This window comes from Bombus terrestris, unplaced genomic scaffold, assembly GCF_910591885.1.
Source record: "Bombus terrestris unplaced genomic scaffold, iyBomTerr1.2, whole genome shotgun sequence".
Classification (NCBI taxonomy): domain Eukaryota; kingdom Metazoa; phylum Arthropoda; class Insecta; order Hymenoptera; family Apidae; genus Bombus; species Bombus terrestris.
The window spans coordinates 597,247-621,231 of NW_025963551.1; positions in this window are offsets into that span (position 1 = coordinate 597,247).

The following is a 23,985-nucleotide window of genomic DNA, read 5'->3' on the forward strand; positions in this document are numbered from 1 at the left end:
ATAGGAAATATATGCAGGACAATATAAGATATATGTATAGCTTGGAAATTGTAATCGCTGCTCGCTCGCTCCGCCCGCTCGTAAAAATCTAGGCCATCCTCCCAACCGATCCGACACGTTCGCGAAATTTGAAATTAGTCCCCTCCTTATCGAATGGCGAACGTAAGTGATATTGGTTTTAGGTTAGGCTATAGTTTTCAAGCCAGCGCAGCGAGCGAGGGTCGCGTAAAGGTGTGTCACAGACCAACGGTCTGGCACTTAGCGACATTGAAATATTCGCACCTGCCCGAGGAGTAGGAAGTCTTTATCGAGTTGCCCGCTGACAAAAGTTTACAGTTTATCAATAGTTTTACATAAATAGTAATATTTCCACATAGTACAGTTGCAACGTGAGGTCCGAAATCGTTGACAAATTAAGGTAATAACAGGAAATATATGCATGGCACCATAAGGTATATGTATAGCTTGGAAATTGTAATCGTTGCTCGCTCGCTCCGCTCGCTCGTAAGAATCTAGTCCAACCTCACAACCGATCCGACACGTTCGCAAATTTGAAATTAGTCGCCTCCTTATCGGATAACGAACGCAAGAGGGATTGGTTTTAGGTTAGGCTATAGTTATCGGGCGAGCACAGGGAGCGAGGGACGCGTAAGGGTGTGTCACAAACCAACGGTTTGTCACATAGGGTCATTGAAATATTCACTCCAGCCCGAGGAGGCGGAAGTCTTTATCACGTTGCCTACTGACAAAAGCTTACAGTTTATCAATAGTTTTACATAAATAGTAATATTTCCACATAGCACAGTGCACGTAAGGTCCGAAATCGCTGACAAATTGAGGTAATAACAGGAAATATATGCAAGGCAATATAAGGTATATGTATAGCTTGGAAATTGTAATCGTTGATCGCTCGCTCCCCTCGCTCGTAAGAATCGAGTCCAACCGCACAACCGATCCGACACGTTCGCAAATTTGAAATTAGTCGCCTCCTTATCGGATAACGAACGCAAGAGGGATTGGTTTTAGGTTAGGCTATATTTATCGAGCGAGCGCAGCGAGCGAGGGACGCATAAAGGTGTGTCACAGACCAACGGTCTGGCACTTAGCGACATTGAAATATTCGCACCTGCTCGAGGAGTAGGAAGTCTTTATAGAGTTGCCTACAGACAAAAGTTTACAGTCTATCAATAGTTTTACATAAATAGTAATATTGTCACATAGTACAGTGCAACGTGAGGTCCGCAATCGCTGACAAATTGAGGTAATAACAGGAAATATATGCAAGGCAATATAAGGTATATGTATAGCTTGGAAATTGTAATCGATGCTCGCTCGCTCCGCTCGCTCGTAAGAATCTAGTCCAACCTCACAACCGATCCGACACGTTCGCAAATTTGAAATTAGTCGCCTCCTTATCGGATAACGAACGCAAGAGGGATTGGTTTTAGGTTAGGCTATAGTTATCGATCGAGCGCAGCGAGCGAGGGACGCATAAAGGTGTGTCACAAATCATCGGTTTGCCACATAGGGACATTGAAATATTCGCACCTGCCCGAGGAGTAGGAAGTCTTTATCGAGTTGCCTACTGACAAAAGTTTACAGTTTATCAATAGTTTTACATAAATAGTAATATTTCCACATAGTACAGTTGCAACGTGAGGTCCGAAATCGCTGACAAATTAAGGTAATAACAGGAAATATATGCATGGCACCATAAGGTATATGTATAGCTTGGAAATTGTAATCGTTGATCGCTCGCTCCGCTCGCTCGTAAGAATCTAGTCCAACCTCACAACCGATCCGACACGTTCGCAAATTTGAAATTAGTCGCCACCTTATCGGATATCGAACGCAAGAGGGATTGGTTTTAGGTTAGGCTATAGTTATCGGGCGAGCGCAGCGAGCGAGGGACGCATAAAGGTGTGTCATGAACCAACGGTTTGTCACATAGGGACATTGAAATATTCGCACCAGCCCGAGGAGCCGGAAGTGTTTAACGAACTGCCTACTGACAAAAGTATACAGTTTATCAATAGTTTTACATAAATAGACATATTTTCACACGGTACAGTGCAACGTGAGGTCCGAAATCGCTGACAAAATTAGGTAATAACACGAAATATATGCAAGGCTATATAAGGTATATGTATAGCTTGGAAATTGTGATCGTTGCTCGCTCGCTCCGCTCGCTCGAAAAAATCTAGTCCAACCTCACAACCGTTCCGACACGCTCCCAAACTTGAAATAAGTCGCCTCCACATCGAATGACGAACGCAAGAGGGATTGGTTTTAGGTTAGGCTATTGTTTCCGAGTGAGCACAGCGAGCGAGGGACGCGTAAATGTGTGTCACAACCCAACGGTTTGGCACATGGGGACATTGAAATATTCGCACCAGCCCGAGGAGCCGGAAGTCTTTATCCTATTGCTTACTGACAAAAGTTTAGAGTTTACCAATAGTTTCACATAAATAGTACAATTTCCACATAGTAAAGTGCAATGTGATGTCCGAAATCGCTGACAAAATTAGGTAATAACACCACATATATGCGAGGCAATATAAGGTATATGTATAGTTTGGAAATTGTGATCGTTGTTCGCTCGCTCCGCTCGCTCGTAAAAATCTAGTCCAACCTCACAACCGATACGACACGGTCCCAAACTAGAAATAAGTCGCCTCCTCATTGAATGACGAACGCAAAAGGGATTGGTTTTAGGTTAGGCTATAGTTTTCGAGCGAGCACGGCGAGCGAGGGACGCGTAAAGGTGTGTCACAATCCAACGGTTTGGCACATGGGGACATTGAATTATTCGCACCAGCCCGAGGATCCGGAAGGCTTTATCGAATTGCCTGCTGACTAAAGTTTAGAGTTTATCAACAGTTTCACTAAAATAGTACTATTTCCACATAGTAAAGTGCAATGTGATGTCAGAAGTGCCTGACAAAATTACGTAATATCACGAAATATATGCAAGGCAATATAAGGTATATGTATAGCTTGGAAATTGTATCGTTGCTCGCTCGCTCCGCTCGCTCGAAAAACTCTAGTCCAACCTCACAACCGTTCCGACACGCTCCCAAATTAGAAATAAGTCGCCTCCTTATCGAATAACGCACGCGAGAAGGATTGGTTTTAGTTTAGGCTACAGTTTTCGAGCGAGAACGGCGAGCAAGGGACGCGTAAAGGTGTGTCATTATCCAACGGTTTGGCACATGGGGACATTGAAATATTCGCACCACCCCGAGGAGCCGAAAGTCTTTATCCCATTGCCTACTGACAAAAGTTTAGAGTTTATCAACAGTTTCACTAAAATAGTACTATTTCCACATAGTAAAGTGCAATGTGATGTCAGAAGTGCCTGACAAAATTACGTAATATCACGAAATATATGCAAGGCAATATAAGTTACATGTATAGCTTGGAAATTGTGATCGTTGCTCGCTCGCTCCGCTCGCTTGCAAAAATCTAGACCAATCTCACATCCGATCCGACACGTTCGCAAATTTGAAATAAGTCGCCTCCACATCGAATGACGAACGCAAGAGGGAGTGGTTTTAGGTTAGGCTATAGTTCTCGAGCGAGCACAGCGAGCGAGGGACGCGTAAAGGTGTGTCACAATCCAACGGTTTGGCACATGGGGACATTGAAATATTCGCACCAGACCGAGGATCCGGAAGGCTTTAACGAATTGCCTACTGACAAAAGATTTGAGTTTATCAATAGTTTCACATAAATAGTACTATTTCCACATAGTAAAGTGCAATGTGATGTCCGAAATGGCTGACAATATTAGGTAATAACACGAAATATATGCAAGGCAATATAAGTTACATGTATAGCTTGGAAATTGTGATCGTTGCTCGCTCGCTCCGCTCGCTCGTAAAAATCTAGTCCAATCTCACATCCGATCCGACACGTTCGCAAATTTGAAATAAGTCGCCTCCACAACGAATGACGAACGCAAGAGGGATTGGTTTTAGGTTGGGCTATAGTTTTCGAGCGAGGGACGCGTAAAGGTGTGCCACAATCCAACGGTTTGGCACATGGGGACATTGAAATATTCGCACCAGCCCTAGGAATCGGAAGTCTTTATCCTATTGCCTACTGACAAAAGTTTTCAGTTTATCAATAGTTCCACATAAATAGTACTATTTCCACATAGTAAAGTGCAATGTGATGTCCGAAATGGCTGACAAAATTAGGTAATAACACGAAATATATGCAAGGCAATATAAGTTACATGTATAGCTTGGAAATTGTGATCGTTGCTCGGTCGCTCCGCTCGCTCGCAAAAATCTAGTCCAACCTCACAACCGTTCCGGCACGCTCCCAAATTAGAAATAAGTCGCCTCCTTATCGAATAACGCACGCGAGAAGGATTGGTTTTAGTTTAGGCTACAGTTTTCGAGCGAGAACGGCGAGCAAGGGACGCGTAAAGGTGAGTCATTATCCAACGGTTTGGCACATGGGGACATTGAAATATTCGCACCAGCCCTAGGAGCCGGAAGTCTTTATCCTATTGCCTACTGACAAAAGTTTTCAGTTTATCAATAGTTCCACATAAATAGTACTATTTCCACATAGTAAAGTGCAATGTGATGTCCGAAATGGCTGACAAAATTAGGTAATAACACGAAATATATGCAAGGCAATATAAGTTACATGTATAGCTTGGAAATTGTGATCGTTGCTCGCTCGCTCCGCTCGCTCGTAAAAATTTAGTCCAATCTCACATCCGATCCGACACATTAGCAAATTTGAAATAAGTCGCCTGCACATCGAATGACGAACGCAAGAGGGATGGTTTTAGGTTAGGCTATAGATTTCGAGCAAGCACAGCGAGCGAGGGACGCGTAAAGGTGTGCCACAATCCAACGGTTTGGCACATGGGGACATTGAAATATTCGCACCAGCCCTAGGAGCCGGAAGTCTTTATCCTATTGCCTACTGACAAAAGTTTTCAGTGTATCAATAGTTCCACATAAATCGTACTATTTCCACATAGTAAAGTGCAATGTGATGTCCGAAATGGCTGACAAAATTAGGTAATAACACGAAATATATGCAAGGCGATATAAGTTACATGTATAGCTTGGAAATTGTGATCGTTGCTCGCTCGCTCCGCTCGCTCGTAAAAATCTAGTCCAACCTCACAACCGATCCGACACTTTCCCAAACTAGAAATTAGTCGCCTCCTCATTGAATGACGAACGCAAAAGGGATGGTTTTAGGTTAGGCTATAGATTTCGAGCAAGCACAGCGAGCGAGGGACGCGTAAAGGTGTGCCACAATCCAACGGTGTGGCACATGGGGACATAGAAATATTCGCACCAGCCCTAGGAGCCGGAAGTCTTTATCCTATTGCCTACTGACAAAAGTTTTCAGTTTATCAATAGTTCCACATAAATAGTACTATTTCCACATAGTAAAGTGCAATGTGATGTCCGAAATGGCTGACAAAATTAGGTAATAACACGAAATATATGCAAGGCAATATAAGTTACATGTATAGCTTGGAAATTGTGATCGTTGCTCGCTCGCTCCGCTCGCTCGTAAAAATCTAGTCCAACCTCACAACCGATCCGACACGTTCCCAAACTAGAAATTAGTCGCCTCCTCATTGAATGACGAACGCAAAAGGGATTGGTTTTAGGTTAGGCTATAGTTTTCGAGCGAGCACGGCGAGCGAGGGACGCGTAAAGGTGTGTCACAATCCAACGGTTTGGCACATGGGGACATTGAATTATTCCCACCAGCCCGAGGATCCGGAAGGCTTTATCGAATTGCCTGCTGACTAAAGTTTACAGTTTATAAATAGTTTCACATAAATAGTACTATTTCCACATAGTACAGTGCAACATGAGGTCCGAAATCGCTGACAAAATTACGTAATAACACGACATATATGCAAGGCAATATAAGGTATATGTATAGCTTGGAAATTGTATCGTTGCTCGCTCGCTCCGCTCGCTCGAAAAACTCTAGTCCAACCTCACAACCGTTCCGACACGCTCCCAAATTAGAAATAAGTCGCCTCCTTATCGAATAACGCACGCGAGAAGGATTGGTTTTAGTTTAGGTTACAGTTTTCGAGCGAGAACGGCGAGCGAGGGACGCGTAAAGGTGTGTCACAATCCAACGGTTTGGCACATGGGGACATTGAAATATTCGCACCAGCCCGAGGAGCCGGAAGTCTTTATCCTATTGCCTACTGACAAAAGTTTAGAGTTTATGAATAGTTTCACTTAAATAGTACTATTTCCACATAGTAAAGTGCAATGTGATGTCAGAAGTGCCTGACATATTACGTAATATCACGAAATATATGCAAGGCAATATGAGGTATATGTATAGTTTGGAAATTGTGATCGTTGCTCGCTCGCTCCGCTCGCTCGCAAAAATTTAGTCCAATCTCATAACCGATCCGACACGTTCCCAAACTAGAAATAAGTCGCCTCCTCATTGAATGACGAACGCAAGAGGGATTGGTTTTAGGTTGGGCTATAGTTTTCGAGCGAGAACGGCAGGCGATGGACACGTAGAGGTGTGTCACAATCCAACGGTTTGGCACATGGTTGACATTGGAATATTCGCACCAGCCCGAGGAGCCGGAAATCTTTATCCTATTGCCTACTGACTAAAGTTTACAGTTTATCAATGGTTTCACATAAATAGTACTATTTCCACATAGTAAAGTGCAATGTGATGTCCGAAATGGCTGACAAAATTAGGTAATAACACGAAATATATGCAAGGCAATATAAGTTACATGTATAGCTTGGAAATTGTGATCGTTGCTCGCTCGCTCCGCTCGCTCGTAAAAATCTAGTCCAACCTCACAACCGATCCGACACGTTCCCAAACTTGAAATAAGTCGCCTCCTCATTGAATGGCGAACGCAAGAGGGATTGGTTTTATGTTAGGCTACAGTTTTCGAGCGAGAACGGCGAGCGAGGGACGCGTAAAGGTGTGTCATTATCCAACGGTTTGGCACATGGGGACATTAAAATATTCGCACCAGCCCGAGGAGCCTGAAGTCTTTATCCCATTGCCTACTGACAAAAGTTTAGTGTTTATCAACAGTTTCACTTAAATAGTACTATTTCCACATAGTAAAGTGCAATGTGATGTCAGAAGTGCCTGACGAAATTACGTAATATCACGAAATATATGCAAGGCAATATGAGGTATATGTATAGTTGGGAAATTGTGATCGTTGCTCGCTCGCTCCGCTCGCTCGTAAAAATTTAGTCCAATCTCACACCCGATCCGACATGTTCGCAAATTTGAAATAAGTCGCTTCCACATCGAATGACGAACGCAAGAGGGAGTGGTTTTAGGTTAGGCTATAGTTTTCGAGCGAGCACAGCGAGCGAGGGACGCGTAAAGGTGTGTCACAATCCAACGGTTTGGCACATGGGGACATTGAATTATTCGCACCAGCCCGAGGATCCGGAGGGCTTTATCGAATTGCCTGCTGACTAAAGTTTACAGTTTATAAATAGTTTCACATAAATAGTACTATTTCCATATAGTACAGTGCAACATGAGGTCCGATATCGCTGACAAAATTACGTAATAACACGACATATATGCAAGGCAATATAAGGTATATGTATAGCTTGGAAATTGTATCGTTGCTCGCTCGCTCCGCTCGCTCGAAAAACTCTAGTCCAACCTCACAACCGTTCCGACACGCTCCCAAATTAGAAATAAGTCGCCTCCTTATCGAATAACGCACGCGAGAAGGATTGGTTTTAGTTTAGGTTACAGTTTTCGAGCGAGAAAGGCAGGCGATGGACACGTAGAGGTGTGTCACAATCCAACGGTTTGGCACATGGTTGACATTGGAATATTCGCACCAGCCCGAGGAGCCGGAAATCTTTATCCTATTGCCTACTGACTAAAGTTTACAATTTATCAATGGTTTCACATAAATAGTACTATTTCCACATAGTAAAGTGCAATGTGATGTCAGAAGTGCCTGACGAAATTACGTAATATCACGAAATATATGCAAGGCAATATGAGGTATATGTATAGTTTGGAAATTGTGATCGTTGCTCGCTCGCTCCGCTCGCTCGTAAAAATTTAGTCCAATCTCACACCCGATCCGACACGTTCGCAAATTTGAAATAAGTCGCTTCCACATCGAATGACGAACGCAAGAGGGAGTGGTTTTAGGTTAGGCTATAGTTTTCGAGCGAGCACAGCGAGCGAGGGACGCGTAAAGGTGTGTCACAATCCAACGGTTTGGCACATGGGGACATTGAAATATTCGCACCAGACCGAGGATCCGGAAGGCTTTATCGAATTGCCTACTGACAAAAGTTTTCAGTTTATCAATAGTTTCACATAAATAGCAATATTTCCCCATAGTACAGTGCAACATGAGGTCCGAAATCGCTGACAAAATTAGTAATAACACGACATATATGCAAGGCAATATAAGGTATATGTATAGCTTGGAAATTGTGATCGTTACTCGCTCGCTCCGCTCGCTCGTAAAAATTTAGTCCAATCTCACATCCGATCCGACACGTTCGCAAATTTGAAATAAGTCGCCACCACAGCGAATGACGAACGCAAGAGGGATTGGTTTTAGGTTGGGCTATAGTTTTCGAGCGAGAACGGCAGGCGATGGACACGTAGAGGTGTGTCACAATCCAACGGTTTGGCACATGGGGACATTGAAATATTCGCACCAGCCCGAGGAGCCGGAAGTCTTTATCCTATTGCCTACTGACAAAAGTTTTCAGTTTATCAATGGTTTCACATAAATAGTACTATTTCCACATAGTAAAGTGCAATGTGATGTCCGAAATTGCTGACAAAATTAGGTAATAACACGAAATATATGCAAGGCAATATAGGTTACATGTATACCTTGGAAATTGTGATCGTTGCTCGCTCGCTCCGCTCGCTCGTAAAAAACTAGTCCAACCTCACAACCGATCCGACACGTTCCCAAACTTGAAATAAGCCGCCTCCTCATTGAATGACGAACGCAAGAGGGATTGGTTTTAGGTTGGGCTATAGTTTTCGAGCGAGGGACGCGGAAAGGTGTGCCACAAACCAACGGTTTGGCACATGGGGAAATTGAAATATTCGCACCAGCCCTGGGAGCCGGAAGTCTTTATCCTATTGCCTACTGACAAAAGTTTTCAGTTTATCAATTGTTCCACATAAATAGTACTATTTCCACATAGTAAAGTGCAATGTGAAGTCCGAAATGGCTGACAATATTAGGTAATAACACGAAATATATGCAAGGCAATATAAGTTACATGTATAGCTTGGAAATTGTGATCGTTGCTCGCTCGCTCCGCTCGCTCGTAAAAATTTAGTCCAATCTCACATCCGATCCGACACATTAACAAATTTGAAATAAGTCGCCTGCACATCGAATGACGAACGCAAGAGGGATGGTTTTAGGTTAGGCTATAGATTTCGAGCAAGCACAGCGAGCGAGGGACGCGTAAAGGTGTGCCACAATCCAACGGTGTGGCACATGGGGACATAGAAATATTCGCACCAGCCCTAGGAGCCGGAAGTCTTTATCCTATTGCCTACTGACAAAAGTTTTCAGTTTATCAATAGTTCCACATAAATAGTACTATTTCCACATAGTAAAGTGCAATGTGATGTCCGAAATGGCTGACAAAATTAGGTAATAACACGAAATATATGCAAGGCAATATAAGTTACATGTATAGCTTGGAAATTGTGATCGTTGCTCGCTCGCTCCGCTCGCTCGTAAAAATCTAGTCCAACCTCACAACCGATCCGACACGTTCCCAAACTAGAAATTAGTCGCCTCCTCATTGAATGACGAACGCAAAAGGGATTGGTTTTAGGTTAGGCTATAGTTTTCGAGCGAGCACGGCGAGCGAGGGTCGCGTAAAGGTGTGTCACAATCCAACGGTTTGGCACATGGGGACATTGAATTATTCCCACCAGCCCGAGGATCCGGAAGGCTTTATCGAATTGCCTGCTGACTAAAGTTTACAGTTTATAAATAGTTTCACATAAATAGTACTATTTCCACATAGTACAGTGCAACATGAGGTCCGAAATCGCTGACAAAATTACGTAATAACACGACATATATGCAAGGCAATATAAGGTATATGTATAGCTTGGAAATTGTATCGTTGCTCGCTCGCTCCGTTCGCTCGAAAAACTCTAGTCCAACCTCACAACCGTTCCGACACGCTCCCAAATTAGAAATAAGTCGCCTCCTTGTCGAATAACGCACGCGAGAAGGATTGGTTTTAGTTTAGGTTACAGTTTTCGAGCGAGAACGGCGAGCGAGGGACGCGTAAAGGTGTGTCACAATCCAACGGTTTGGCACATGGGGACATTGAAATATTCGCACCAGCCCGAGGAGCCGGAAGTCTTTATCCTATTGCCTACTGACAAAAGTTTAGAGTTTATGAATAGTTTCACTTAAATAGTACTATTTCCACATAGTAAAGTGCAATGTGATGTCAGAAGTGCCTGACATATTACGTAATATCACGAAATATATGCAAGGCAATATGAGGTATATGTATAGTTTGGAAATTGTGATCGTTGCTCGCTCGCTCCGCTCGCTCGCAAAAATTTAGTCCAATCTCACAACCGATCCGACACGTTCCCAAACTAGAAATAAGTCGCCTCCTCATTGAATGACGAACGCAAGAGGGATTGGTTTTAGGTTGGGCTATAGTTTTCGAGCGAGAACGGCAGGCGATGGACACGTAGAGGTGTGTCACAATCCAACGGTTTGGCACATGGTTGACATTGGAATATTCGCACCAGCCCGAGGAGCCGGAAATCTTTATCCTATTGCCTACTGACTAAAGTTTACAGTTTATCAATGGTTTCACATAAATAGTACTATTTCCACATAGTAAAGTGCAATGTGATGTCCGAAATGGCTGACAAAATTAGGTAATAACACGAAATATATGCAAGGCAATATAAGTTACATGTATAGCTTGGAAATTGTGATCGTTGCTCGCTCGCTCCGCTCGCTCGTAAAAATCTAGTCCAACCTCACAACCGATCCGACACGTTCCCAAACTTGAAATAAGTCGCCTCCTCATTGAATGGCGAACGCAAGAGGGATTGGTTTTATGTTAGGCTACAGTTTTCGAGCGAGAACGGCGAGCGAGGGACGCGTAAATGTGTGTCATTATCCAACGGTTTGGCACATGGGGACATTGAAATATTCGCACCAGCCCGAGGAGCCTGAAGTCTTTATCCCATTGCCTACTGACAAAAGTTTAGTGTTTATCAACAGTTTCACTTAAATAGTACTATTTCCACATAGTAAAGTGCAATGTGATGTCAGAAGTGCCTGACGAAATTACGTAATATCACGAAATATATGCAAGGCAATATGAGGTATATGTATAGTTTGGAAATTGTGATCGTTGCTCGCTCGCTCCGCTCGCTCGTAAAAATTTAGTCCAATCTCACACCCGATCCGACATGTTCGCAAATTTGAAATAAGTCGCTTCCACATCGAATGACGAACGCAAGAGGGAGTGGTTTTAGGTTAGGCTATAGTTTTCGAGCGAGCACAGCGAGCGAGGGACGCGTAAAGGTGTGTCACAATCCAACGGTTTGGCACATGGGGACATTGAAATATTCGCACCAGACCGAGGATCCGGAAGGCTTTATCGAATTGCCTACTGACAAAAGTTTTCAGTTTATCAATAGTTTCACATAAATAGCAATATTTCCCCATAGTACAGTGCAACATGAGGTCCGAAATCGCTGACAAAATTAGTAATAACACGACATATATGCAAGGCAATATAAGGTATATGTATAGCTTGGAAATTGTGATCGTTACTCGCTCGCTCCGCTCGCTCGAAAAACTCTAGTCCAACCTCACAACCGTTCCGACACGCTCCCAAATTAGAAATAAGTCGCCTCCTCATTGAATAACGCACGCGAGAAGGATTGGTTTTATGTTAGGCTACAGTTTTCGAGCGAGAACGGCGAGCAAGGGACGCGTAAAGGTGTGTCATTATCCAACGGTTTGGCACATGGGGACATTGAAATATTCGCACCAGCCCGAGGAGCCGGAAGGCTTTATCCTATTGCCTACTGACAAAAGTTTTCAGTTTATTAATAGTTTCACATAAATAGCAATATTTCCACATAGTACAGTGCAACATGAGGTCCGAAATCGCCCACAAAATTACGTAATATCACGAAATATATGCAAGGCAATATAAGTTACATGTAGAGCTTGGAAATTGTGATCGTTGCTCGCTCGCCCCGCTCGCTCGTAAAAATCTAGTCCAACCTCACAACCGATGCGACACGTTCCCAAACTAGAAATAAGTCGCCTCCTCATTGAATGAAGAACGCAAGAGGGATTAGTTTTAGGTTAGGCTATAGTTTTCGAGCGAGCACGGCGAGCGAGGGACGCGTAAAGGTGTGTCACAATCCAACGGTTTGGCACATGGGGACATTGAATTATTCGCACCAGCCCGAGGATCCGGAGGGCTTTATCGAATTGCCTGCTGACTAAAGTTTACAGTTTATAAATAGTTTCACATAAATAGTACTATTTCCATATAGTACAGTGCAACATGAGGTCCGATATCGCTGACAAAATTACGTAATAACACGACATATATGCAAGGCAATATAAGGTATATGTATAGCTTGGAAATTGTATCGTTGCTCGCTCGCTCCGCTCGCTCGAAAAACTCTAGTCCAACCTCACAACCGTTCCGACACGCTCCCAAATTAGAAATAAGTCGCCTCCTTATCGAATAACGCACGCGAGAAGGATTGGTTTTAGTTTAGGTTACAGTTTTCGAGCGAGAACGGCAGGCGATGGACACGTAGAGGTGTGTCACAATCCAACGGTTTGGCACATGGTTGACATTGGAATATTCGCACCAGCCCGAGGAGCCGGAAATCTTTATCCTATTGCCTACTGACTAAAATTTACAATTTATCAATGGTTTCACATAAATAGTACTATTTCCACATAGTAAAGTGCAATGTGATGTCCGAAATGGCTGACAAAATTAGGTAATAACACGAAATATATGCAAGGCAATATAAGTTACATGTATAGCTTGGAAATTGTGATCGTTGCTCGCTCGCTCCGCTCGCTCGTAAAAATCTAGTCCAACCTCACAACCGATCCGACACGTTCCCAAACTTGAAATAAGTCGCCTCCTCATTGAATGGCGAACGCAAGAGGGATTGGTTTTATGTTAGGCTACAGTTTTCGAGCGAGAACGGCGAGCGAGGGACGCGTAAAGGTGTGTCATTATCCAACGGTTTGGCACATGGGGACATTGAAATATTCGCACCAGCCCGAGGAGCCTGAAGTCTTTATCCCATTGCCTACTGACAAAAGTTTAGAGTTTATCAACAGTTTCACTTAAATAGTACTATTTCTACATAGTAAAGTGCAATGTGATGTCAGAAGTGCCTGACGAAATTACGTAATATCACGAAATATATGCAAGGCAATATGAGGTATATGTATTGTTTGGAAATTGTGATCGTTGCTCGCTCGCTCCGCTCGCTCGTAAAAATTTAGTCCAATCTCACACCCGATCCGACACGTTCGCAAATTTGAAATAAGTCGCTTCCACATCGAATGACGAACGCAAGAGGGAGTGGTTTTAGGTTAGGCTATAGTTTTCGAGCGAGCACAGCGAGCGAGGGACGCGTAAAGGTGTGTCACAATCCAACGGTTTGGCACATGGGGACATTGAAATATTCGCACCAGACCGAGGATCCGGAAGGCTTTATCGAATTGCCTACTGACAAAAGTTTTCAGTTTATCAATAGTTTCACATAAATAGCAATATTTCCCCATAGTACAGTGCAACATGAGGTCCGAAATCGCTGACAAAATTAGTAATAACACGACATATATGCACGGCAATATAAGGTATATGTATAGCTTGGAAATTGTGATCGTTACTCGCTCGCTCCGCTCGCTCGTAAAAATTTAGTCCAATCTCACATCCGATCCGACACGTTCGCAAATTTGAAATAAGTCGCCTCCACAGCGAATGACGAACGCAAGAGGGATTGGTTTTAGGTTGGGCTATAGTTTTCGAGCGAGAACGGCAGGCGATGGACACGTAGAGGTGTGTCACAATCCAACGGTTTGGCACATGGGGACATTGAAATATTCGCACCAGCCCGAGGAGCCGGAAGTCTTTATCCTATTGCCTACTGACAAAAGTTTTGAGTTTATCAATGGTTTCACATAAATAGTACTATTTCCACATAGTAAAGTGCAATGTGATGTCCGAAATTGCTGACAAAATTAGGTAATAACACGAAATATATGCAAGGCAATATAAGTTACATGTATACCTTGGAAATTGTGATCGTTGCTCGCTCGCTCCGCTCGCTCGTAAAAAACTAGTCCAACCTCACAACCGATCCGACACGTTCCCAAACTTGAAATAAGCCGCCTCCTCATTGAATGACGAACGCAAGAGGGATTGGTTTTAGGTTGGGCTATAGTTTTCGAGCGAGGGACGCGTAAAGGTGTGCCACAAACCAACGGTTTGGCACATGGGGAAATTGAAATATTCGCACCAGCCCTAGGAGCCGGAAGTCTTTATCCTATTGCCTACTGACAAAAGTTTTCAGTTTATCAATTGTTCCACATAAATAGTACTATTTCCACATAGTAAAGTGCAATGTGATGTCCGAAATGGCTGACAATATTAGGTAATAACACGAAATATATGCAAGGCAATATAAGTTACATGTATAGCTTGGAAATTGTGATCGTTACTCGCTCGCTCCGCTCGCTCGCAAAAATTTAGTCCAATCTCATAACCGATCCGACACGTTCCCAAACTAGAAATAAGTCGCCTCCTCATTGAATGACGAACGCAAGAGGGATTGGTTTTAGGTTGGGCTATAGTTTTCGAGCGAGAACGGCAGGCGATGGACACGTAGAGGTGTGTCACAATCCAACGGTTTGGCACATGGTTGACATTGGAATATTCGCACCAGCCCGAGGAGCCGGAAATCTTTATCCTATTGCCTACTGACTAAAGTTTACAGTTTATCAATGGTTTCACATAAATAGTACTATTTCCACATAGTAAAGTGCAATGTGATGTCCGAAATGGCTGACAAAATTAGGTAATAACACGAAATATATGCAAGGCAAAATAAGTTACATGTATAGCTTGGAAATTGTGATCGTTGCTCGCTCGCTCCGCTCGCTCGTAAAAATCTAGTCCAACCTCACAACCGATCCGACACGTTCCCAAACTTGAAATAAGTCGCCTCCTCATTGAATGGCGAACGCAAGAGGGATTGGTTTTATGTTAGGCTACAGTTTTCGAGCGAGAACGGCGAGCGAGGGACGCGTAAAGGTGTGTCATTATCCAACGGTTTGGCACATGGGGACATTGAAATATTCGCACCAGCCCGAGGAGCCTGAAGTCTTTATCCCATTGCCTACTGACAAAAGTTTAGTGTTTATCAACTGTTTCACTTAAATAGTACTATTTCCACATAGTAAAGTGCAATGTGATGTCAGAAGTGCCTGACGAAATTACGTAATATCACGAAATATATGCAAGGCAATATGAGGTATATGTATAGTTTGGAAATTGTGATCGTTGCTCGCTCGCTCCGCTCGCTCGTAAAAATTTAGTCCAATCTCACACCCGATCCGACATGTTCGCAAATTTGAAATAAGTCGCTTCCACATCGAATGACGAACGCAAGAGGGAGTGGTTTTAGGTTAGGCTATAGTTTTCGAGCGAGCACAGCGAGCGAGGGACGCGTAAAGGTGTGTCACAATCCAACGGTTTGGCACATGGGGACATTGAAATATTCGCACCAGACCGAGGATCCGGAAGGCTTTATCGAATTGCCTACTGACAAAAGTTTTCAGTTTATCAATAGTTTCACATAAATAGCAATATTTCCCCATAGTACAGTGCAACATGAGGTCCGAAATCGCTGACAAAATTAGTAATAACACGACATATATGCAAGGCAATATAAGGTATATGTATAGCTTGGAAATTGTGATCGTTACTCGCTCGCTCCGCTCGCTCGTAAAAATTTAGTCCAATCTCACATCCGATCCGACACGTTCGCAAATTTGAAATAAGTCGCCTCCACAGCGAATGACGAACGCAAAAGGGATTGGTTTTAGGTTGGGCTATAGTTTTCGAGCTAGAACGGCAGGCGATGGACACGTAGAGGTGTGTCACAATCCAACGGTTTGGCACATGGGGACATTGAAATATTCGCACCACCCCGAGGAGCCGGAAGTCTTTATCCTATTGCCTACTGACAAAAGTTTTGAGTTTATCAATGGTTTCACATAAATAGTACTATTTCCCCATAGTACAGTGCAACATGAGGTCCGAAATCGCTGACAAAATTAGTAATAACACGACATATATGCAAGGCAATATAAGGTATATGTATAGCTTGGAAATTGTGATCGTTGCTCGGTCGCTCCGCTCGCTCGCAAAAATCTAGTCCAACCTCACAACCGTTCCGACACGCTCCCAAATTAGAAATAAGTCGCCTCCTTATCGAATAACGCACGCGAGAAGGATTGGTTTTAGTTTAGGCTACAGTTTTCGAGCGAGAACGGCGAGCAAGGGACGCGTAAAGGTGTGTCATTATCCAACGGTTTGGCACATGGGGACATTGAAATATTCGCACCAGCCCTAGGAGCCGGAAGTCTTTATCCTATTGCCTACTGACAAAAGTTTTCAGTTTATCAATAGTTCCACATAAATAGTACTATTTCCACATAGTAAAGTGCAATGTGATGTCCGAAATGGCTGACAAAATTAGGTAATAACACGAAATATATGCAAGGCAATATAAGTTACATGTATAGCTTGGAAATTGTGATCGTTGCTCGCTCGCTCCGCTCGCTCGTAAAAATCTAGTCCAACCTCACAACCGATCCGACACGTTCCCAAACTAGAAATTAGTCGCCTCCTCATTGAATGACGAACGCAAAAGGGATTGGTTTTAGGTTAGGCTATAGTTTTCGAGCGAGCACGGCGAGCGAGGGACGCGTAAAGGTGTGTCACAATCCAACGGTTTGGCACATGGGGACATTGAATTATTCGCACCAGCCCGAGGATCCGGAAGGCTTTATCGAATTGCCTGCTGACTAATGTTTACAGTTTATAAATAGTTTCACATAAATAGTACTATTTCCACATAGTACAGTGCAACATGAGGTCCGAAATCGCTGACAAAATTACGTAATAACACGACATATATGCAAGGCAATATAAGGTATATGTATAGCTTGGAAATTGTATCGTTGCTCGCTCGAAAGCTCTAGTCCAACCTCACAACCGTTCCGACACGCTCCCAAATTAGAAATAAGTCGCCTCCTTATCGAATAACGCACGCGAGAAGGATTGGTTTTAGTTTAGGTTACAGTTTTCGAGCGAGAACGGCGAGCGAGGGACGCGTAAAGGTGTGTCACAATCCAACGGTTTGGCACATGGGGACATTGAAATATTCGCACCAGCCCGAGGAGCCGGAAGTCTTTATCCTATTGCCTACTGACAAAAGTTTAGAGTTTATGAATAGTTTCACTTAAATAGTACTATTTCCACATAGTAAAGTGCAATGTGATGTCAGAAGTGCCTGACATATTACGTAATATCACGAAATATATGCAAGGCAATATGAGGTATATGTATAGTTTGGAAATTGTGATCGTTGCTCGCTCGCTCCGCTCGCTCGCAAAAATTTAGTCCAATCTCATAACCGATCCGACACGTTCCCAAACTAGAAATAAGTCGCCTCCTCATTGAATGACGAACGCAAGAGGGATTGGTTTTAGGTTGGGCTATAGTTTTCGAGCGAGAACGGCAGGCGATGGACACGTAGAGGTGTGTCACAATCCAACGGTTTGGCACATGGTTGACATTGGAATATTCGCACCAGCCCGAGGAGCCGGAAATCTTTATCCTATTGCCTACTGACTAAAGTTTACAGTTTATCAATGGTTTCACATAAATATTACTATTTCCACATAGTAAAGTGCAATGTGATGTCCGAAATGGCTGACAAAATTAGGTAATAACACGAAATATATGCAAGGCAATATAAGTTACATGTATGTATAGCTTGGTAATTGTGATCGTTGCTCGCTCGCTCCGCTCGCTCGTAAAAATCTAGTCCAACCTCACAACCGATCCGACACGTTCCCGAACTTGAAATAAGTCGCCTCCTCATTGAATGACGAACGCAAGAGGGATTGGTTTTATGTTAGGCTACAGTTTTCGAGCGAGAACAGCGAGCGAGGGACGCGTAAAGGTGTGTCACAATCCAACGGTTTGGCACATGGGGACATTGAAACATTCGCACCAGCTCGAGGATCCGGAAGGCTTTATCCTATTGCCTACTGACAAAAGTTTTCAGTTTATTAATAGTTTCACATAAATAGCAATATTTCCACATAGTACAGTGCAATGTGATGTCCGAAATGGCTGACAAAATTAGGTAATAACACGAAATATATGCAAGGCAATATAAGTTACATGTATGTATAGCTTGGAAATTGTGATCGTTGCTCGCTCGCTCCGCTCGCTCGTAAAAATCTAGTCCAACCTCACAACCGATCCGACACATTCCCAAACCAGAAATAAGTCGCCTCCTCATTGAATGACGAACGCAAGAGGGATTGGTTTTAGGTTAGGCTATAGTTTTCGAGCGAGCACGGCGAGCGAGGGACGCGTAAAGGTGTGTCACAATCCAACGGTTTGGCACATGGGGACATTGAATTATTCCCACCAGCACGAGGATCCGGAAGGCTTTATCGAATTGCCTGCTGACTAGAGTTTACAGTTTATAAATAGTTTCACATAAATAGTACTATTTCCACATAGTACAGTGCAACATGAGGTCCGAAATCGCTGACAAAATTACGTAATAACACGACATATATGCAAGGCAATATAAGGTATATGTATAGCTTGGAAATTGTATCGTTGCTCGCTCGGTCCGCTCGCTCGAAAAACTCTAGTCCAACCTCACAACCGTTCCGACACGCTCCCAAATTAGAAATAAGTCGCCTCCTTATCGAATAACGCACGCGAGAAGGATTGGTTTTAGTTTAGGCTACAGTTTTCGAGCGAGAACGGCGAGCAAGGGACGCGTAAAGGTGTGTCATTATCCAACGGTTTGGCACATGGGGACATTGAAATATTCGCACCAGCCCGAGGAGCCGGAAGTCTTTATCCCATTGCCTACTGACAAAAGTTTAGAGTTTATCAACAGTTTCACTTAAATAGTACTATTTCCACATAGTAAAGTGCAATGTGATGTCAGAAGTGCCTGACAAAATTACGTAATATCACGAAATATATGCAAGGCAATATAAGTTACATGTATAGCTTGGAAATTGTGATCGTTGCTCGCTCGCTCCGCTCGCTCGCAAAAATTTAGTCCAATCTCATAACCGATCCGACACGTTCCCAAACTAGAAATAAGTCGCCTCCTCATTGAATGACGAACGCAAGAGGGATTGGTTTTAGGTTAGGCTATAGTTTTCGAGCGAGCACGGCGAGCGAGGGACGCGTAAAGGTGTGTCACAATCCAACGGTTTGGCACATGGGGACATTGAAATATTCGCACCAGCCCTAGGAGCCGGAAGTCCTTATCCTATTGCCTACTGACAAAAGTTTTCAGTTTATCAATAGTTCCACATAAATAGTACTATTTCCACATAGTAAAGTGCAATGTGATGTCCGAAATGGCTGACGAAATTAGGTAATAACACGAAATATATGCAAGGCAATATAAGTTACATGTATAGCTTGGAAATTGTGATCGTTGCTCGCTCGCTCCGCTCGCTCGTAAAAATTTAGTCCAATCTCACACCCGATCCGACACGTTCGCAAATTTGAAATAAGTCGCTTCCACATCGAATGACGAACGCAAGAGGGAGTGGTTTTAGGTTAGGCTATAGTTTTCGAGCGAGCACAGCGAGCGAGGGACGCGTAAAGGTGTGTCACAATCCAACGGTTTGGCACATGGGGACATTGAAATATTCGCACCAGACCGAGGATCCGGAAGGCTTTATCGAATTGCCTACTGACAAAAGTTTTCAGTTTATCAATAGTTTCACATAAATAGCAATATTTCCCCATAGTACAGTGCAACATGAGGTCCGAAATCGCTGACAAAATTAGTAATAACACGACATATATGCAAGGCAATATAAGGTATATGTATAGCTTGGAAATTGTGATCGTTACTCGCTCGCTCCGCTCGCTCGTAAAAATTTAGTCCAATCTCACATCCGATCCGACACGTTCGCAAATTTGAAATAAGTCGCCTCCACAGCGAATGACGAACGCAAGAGGGATTGGTTTTAGGTTGGGCTATAGTTTTCGAGCGAGAACGGCAGGCGATGGACACGTAGAGGTGTGTCACAATCCAACGGTTTGGCACATGGGGACATTGAAATATTCGCACCAGCCCGAGGAGCCGGAAGTCTTTATCCTATTGCCTACTGACAAAAGTTTTGAGTTTATCAATGGTTTCACATAAATAGTACTATTTCCACATAGTAAAGTGCAATGTGATGTCCGAAATTGCTGACAAAATTAGGTAATAACACGAAATATATGCAAGGCAATATAAGTTACATGTATACCTTGGAAATTGTGATCGTTGCTCGCTCGCTCCGCTCGCTCGTAAAAATCTAGTCCAACCTCACAACCGATCCGACACGTTCCCAAACTTGAAATAAGTCGCCTCCTCATTGAATGACGAACGCAAGAGGGATTGGTTTTAGGTTGGGCTATAGTTTTCGAGCGAGGGACGCGTAAAGGTGTGCCACAATCCAACGGTTTGGCACATGGGGAAATTGAAATATTCGCACCAGCCCTAGGAGCCGGAAGTCTTTATCCTATTGCCTACTGACAAAAGTTTTCAGTTTATCAATAGTTCCACATAAATAGTACTATTTCCACATAGTAAAGTGCAATGTGATGTCCGAAATGGCTGACAAAATTAGGTAATAACACGAAATATATGCAAGGCAATATAAGTTACATGTATAGCTTGGAAATTGTGATCGTTGCTCGCTCGCTCCGCTCGCTCGTAAAAATTTAGTCCAATCTCACATCCGATCCGAAACATTAGCAAATTTGAAACAAGTCGCCTGCACATCGAATGACGAACGCAAGAGGGATGGTTTTAGGTTAGGCTATAGATTTCGAGCAAGCACAGCGAGCGAGGGACGCGTAAAGGTGTGCCACAATCCAACGGTTTGGCACATGGGGACATTGAAATATTCGTACCAGCCCTAGGAGCCGGAAGTCTTTATCCTATTGCCTACTGACAAAAGTTTTCAGTGTATCAATAGTTCCACATAAATAGTACTATTTCCACATAGTAAAGTGCAATGTGATGTCCGAAATGGCTGACAAAATTAGGTAATAACACGAAATATATGCAAGGCAATATAAGTTACATGTATAGCTTGGAAATTGTGATCGTTGCTCGCTCGCTCCGCTCGCTCGTAAAAATCTAGTCCAACCTCACAACCGATCCGACACGTTCCCAAACTAGAAATTAGTCGCCTCCTCATTGAATGACGAACGCAAAAGGGATTGGTTTTAGGTTAGGCTATAGTTTTCGAGCGAGCACGGCGAGCGAGGGACGCGTAAAGGTGTGTCACAATCCAACGGTTTGGCACATGGGGACATTGAATTATTCGCACCAGCCCGAGGATCCGGAAGGCTTTATCGAATTGCCTGCTGACTAAAGTTTACAGTTTATAAATAGTTTCACATAAATAGTACTATTTCCACATAGTACAGTGCAACATGAGGTCCGAAATCGCTGACAAAATTACGTAATAACACGACATATATGCAAGGCAATATAAGGTATATGTATAGCTTGGAAATTGTATCGTTGCTCGCTCGCTCCGCTCGCTCGAAAAACTCTAGTCCAACCTCACAACCGTTCCGACACGATCCCAAACTAGAAATAAGTCGCCTCCTCATTGAATGACGAACGCAAGAGGGATTGGTTTTAGGTTAGGCTATAGTTTACGAGCGAGCACGGCGAGCGAGGGACGCGTAAAGGTGTGCCACAATCCAACGGTTTGGCACATGGGCACATTGAAATATTCGCACCAGCCCTAGGAGCCGGAAGTCCTTATCCTATTGCCTACTGACAAAAGTTTTCAGTTTATCAATAGTTACACATAAATAGTACTATTTCCACATAGTAAAGTGCAATGTGATGTCCGAAATGGCTGACAAAATTAGGTAATAACACGAAATATATGCAAGGCAATATAAGTTACATGTATGTATAGCTTGGAAATTGTGATCGTTGCTCGCTCGCTCCGCTCGCTCGTAAAAATCTAGTCCAACCTCACAACCGATCCGACACGTTCCCGAACTTGAAATAAGTCGCCTCCTCATTGAATGACGAACGCAAGAGGGATTGGTTTTATGTTAGGCTACAGTTTTCGAGCGAGAACAGCGAGCGAGGGACGCGTAAAGGTGTGTCACAATCCAACGGTTTGGCACATGGGGACATTGAAACATTCGCACCAGCTCGAGGATCCGGAAGGCTTTATCCTATTGCCTACTGACAAAAGTTTTCAGTTTATTAATAGTTTCACATAAATAGCAATATTTCCACATAGTACAGTGCAACATGAGGTCCGAAATCGCTGACAAAATTAGGTAATAACACGACATATATGCAAGGCAATATAAGTTACATGTATAGCTTGGAAATTGTGATCGTTGCTCGCTCGCTCCGCTCGCTCGCAAAAATTTAGTCCAATCTCATAACCGATCCGACACGTTCCCAAACTAGAAATAAGTCGCCTCCTCATTGAATGACGAACGCAAGAGGGATTGGTTTTAGGTTAGGCTATAGTTTTCGAGCGAGCACGGCGAGCGAGGGACGCGTAAATGTGTGTCACAATCCAACGGTTTGGCACATGGGGACATTGAAATATTCGCACCAGCCCTAGGAGCCGGAAGTCCTTATCCTATTGCCTACTGACAAAAGTTTTCAGTTTATCAATAGTTCCACGTAAATAGTACTATTTCCACATAGTAAAGTGCAATGTGATGTCCGAAATGGCTGACGAAATTAGGTAATAACACGAAATATATGCAAGGCAATATAAGTTACATGTATAGCTTGGAAATTTTGATCGTTGCTCGCTCGCCCCGCTCGCTCGTAAAAATCTAGTCCAACCTCACAACCGATGCGACACGTTCCCAAACTAGAAATAAGTCGCCTCCTCATTGAATGAAGAACGCAAGAGGGATTAGTTTTAGGTTAGGCTATAGTTTTCGAGCGAGCACGGCGAGCGAGGGACGCGTAAAGGTGTGTCACAATCCAACGGTTTGGCACATGGGGACATTGAATTATTCGCACCAGCCCGAGGATCCGGAAGGCTTTATCGAATTGCCTGCTGACTAAAGTTTACAGTTTATAAATAGTGTCACATAAATAGTACTATTTCCACATAGTACAGTGCAACATGAGGTCCGAAATCGCTGACAAAATTACGTAATAACACGACATATATGCAAGGCAATATAAGGTATATGTATAGCTTGGAAATTGTATCGTTGCTCGCTCGCTCCGCTCGCTCGAAAAACTCTAGTCCAACCTCACAACCGTTCCGACACGCTCCCAAATTAGAAATAAGTCGCCTCCTTATCGAATAACGCACGCGAGAAGGATTGGTTTTAGTTTAGGCTACAGTTTTCGAGCGAGAACGGCGAGCGAGGGACGCGTAAAGGTGTGTCACAATCCAACGGTTTGGCACATGGGGACATTGAAATATTCGCACCAGCCCGAGGAGCGGGAAATCTTTATCCTATTGCCTACTGACAAAAGTTTTGAGTTTATCAATGGTTTCACATAAATAGTACTATTTCCACATAGTAAAGTGCAATGTGATGTCCGAAATGGCTGACAAAATTAGGTAAT